This window comes from Triticum dicoccoides, chromosome 1B, assembly GCF_002162155.2.
Source record: "Triticum dicoccoides isolate Atlit2015 ecotype Zavitan chromosome 1B, WEW_v2.0, whole genome shotgun sequence".
Taxonomy (NCBI): Eukaryota; Viridiplantae; Streptophyta; class Magnoliopsida; order Poales; family Poaceae; genus Triticum; species Triticum dicoccoides.
In genome coordinates, this window is record NC_041381.1 from 506,489,786 (window position 1) to 506,492,858 (window position 3,073).

Sequence of the window (3,073 nt, forward strand, 5' to 3'; positions counted from 1 at the left end):
GGGGTCGGGTGCAGCGTCGACGGCGACGTGTGGGCGCGTGCGGCATCGGCGATGGAGTGAGATGAGAAAGTGGATCGGATCGAGCGAGTGAGAGAGAGGAAAGAGATGGGTGTAGTGGCTTTGTATAGGCAACTTAGCTATAGCGCGGCGTGGCAAAACACACTATAGCTAAGTTAGCTATAGCGCGGGGCAGAAAAACGCGCTATAGCTAACTTAGCTATAGCGCTGCCCAGCTCAAACTGCGCTACTCCTAACTTTTTCTTTTATTTTTATTTTTATTTTTCTTTTATTTTTATTTTCCTTTTTCTTTTATTTTTATGTTTCTTTTTATGTTTATGTTTATTTTTCTTTTATTTTTATTTTTATTTTTATTTTTATTTTTATTTTTATTTTTATTTTTATTTTGCTTTTATTTTTATTTTATTTTTATTTTTCATATTCCACAAACTTCCTTCCTTTTTCTTTTTATTTTTCTTTCATATCATTTTCCACAACTTATTAGTTCCTTTTTCTTTTTCTTTCATTAATTTCATTTTGCAAAACTTCCTTTCTTTTTCTTTTTCTTTCATTTGCACTTTTCTTTTTCTTATCTTTCATTTGCATTTGTACAATAGCAGGGGTATATATAGCTCTAGCTAACTAGGGTTTAATTTGGTCTGTCGTTGGAGCAATACCATTGTTACCCTCCGGACAATAATTAGTATAATATATTACATCATTTGGCTGCTAACGACGGTATACAAAATAGCTAGACACACACAAAAATTATGGATTAGTTTGTCAGTTTGGGCGACGACGATGCTTCAGACTGATCTTCTTCCCTCATTTGTTCGTTGTCGAATAATTGAGCCCATGGTCATGACTTTTCCTTCTCCAGGGATTACGATCTTTCGTAGGTGAAAGATCAAGGATGTCGCCTAGAGGGGGGGTGAATAGGCGCTTTAAAATAATTACGGTTAAGGCTTGAACAAATGCGGAATAAACCTAGTGGTTAATTTGTCAAGCACAAAACCTAAAACAACTAGGCTCACCTATGTGCACCAACAACTTATGCTAAGCAAGATAAGCAACTATGTGATAGCAAGATATATGACAAACAACAATATGGCTATCACAAAGTAAAGTGCATAAGTAAAGGGCTCGGAAAAGAGATAACCGAGCCACGCGGAGACAATGATGTATCCCGAAGTTCACACCCTTGCGGATGCTAATATTTGTTTGGAGCGGTGTGGAGGCACAATGCTCCCCAAGAAGCCACTAGGGCCACCGTAATCTCCTCACGCCCTCGCACAATGCAAGATGCCGTGATTCCACTAAGGGACCCTTGAGGGCGGTCACCGAACCCGTATAAATGGCGACCGTTGGGGGTGGTCACCGAACCCGTACACTTTGGCAACCCTTGGGGGAGGTCACCGGTACCCGTCAAATTGCTCGGGGCGATCTCCACAACCTAATTGGAGACCCCAACGCTTGCCCGAAGCTTTACACCACAATGATTGAGCTCCGAACAACACCAACCGTCTAGGGCGCCAAGGCACCCAAGAGGAACAAGCTCTAGGGTGTCCAAACACCCAAGAGTAACAAGCTCAAGGGTACCAAGCACCCAAGAGTAATAAGCTTCTCAACTTGTAACTTCCACGTATCACGTGGAAAACTCAAACCGATGCACCAAATGCAATGGCAAGGGCACACGGAGTGCCCAAGTCCTTCTCTCTCAAATCCCACCGAAGCAACTAATGCTAGGGAGGAAGATGAGAGGAAGAACAAGAAGAAGAACACCAAGAACTCCAAGATCTAGATCCAAGGGGTTCCCCTCACATAGAGGAGAAAGTGATTGGTGGAAATGTGGATCTAGATCTCCTCTTTCTTTTCCCTCAAAAACTAGCAAGAATCCATGGAGGGATTGAGAGTTAGCAAGCTCGAAGAAGGTCAACAATGGGGGAAGAACACGAGCTCAAGGGATAAGGTTCATTGGGGAAGAAGACCCCCTTTTATAGGTGGGGAAAAACCAAACGTTATCCCCATAGCCCGCACAGAGCGGTACTACCGCTCCAAGGAGTGGTACTACTGCCAAAGCGGTACTACCGCTCGTCCTCACGGTACTACCGTGTCGGTGTACTAGGGTAGGGGTACCCTAGTACCCCGAACTTGTGCACGGGCGGTCACAGCATCCCGCGGCAAGGCTTGCCGGATGACCGCCAAGACCCTCCGTGGTTCCCTTGGAGACTATTCAAGAACAAAGTACTCAAACCAAGGCCCCGGCAAGAAGAGCTTGCCGGGAAGGCCAACCAAGGCCCCGGCAAGAGGAGCTTGCCGGGAAGGCCAACCCAGGCCCCGGCAAGAGGATCTTGCCGGGAAGAGACAAGACCCCGGCAAGAGGAGCTTGCCGGGAAGGCCACTCAAGGCATACCAAGAAAGCTTGCCGCGACGCGCCCTGCGTCCCGGCAAGGCCCGGTGAGCAACAAGCTCCCAAACACGACAAGACGACGACCGCGGCAAGGAGCTTGCCGCGGGAAACCCCCACTTCGTGCCCGCGCTCCAGCACACCTGCTAACGTGTCGCTCTAGGACTCTCCCAAGCACACGTGGCAGGAGGCCGTGCAGCTAGGGGTGCGCGGTGGCAAGCGGAGATGAAGAGGGGGCCATCGTGGCGAACGGTGGCGCTCCTAACAGTCACTTTTTGCACTGTTTAGGCAACTCAGACGGGCATTCAATGACCCTGTCCCCTGCCGTCAGAGTTAGGTAGGGTGCACTGTGTCCACAGTAGCGGTAGCTGCACCTACCGCATCCTTTTCCATTTTTACCCTTCTAGTCTACGTTGCCACCTGTCGGTGACCCCTTGACAGTATAAAAGGAGGCCCAGGCGCAATGTAGAAGGGGTTCGGCTCATTCGAAACACCAGAAACACTCCCACGCTCGGTCTGATAGCGTCCATCGCTCCTGAGCAAGAATTCAATACACCCAAACAAGCAGCAGTAGGGTTTTACGCATCCGTGCGGCCCGAAGCTGGGTAAAAAACCGCTCGCATGTACTGCCTCGATCCGCTCTTTGCTCGACCTCCGCCCTCACCGAAC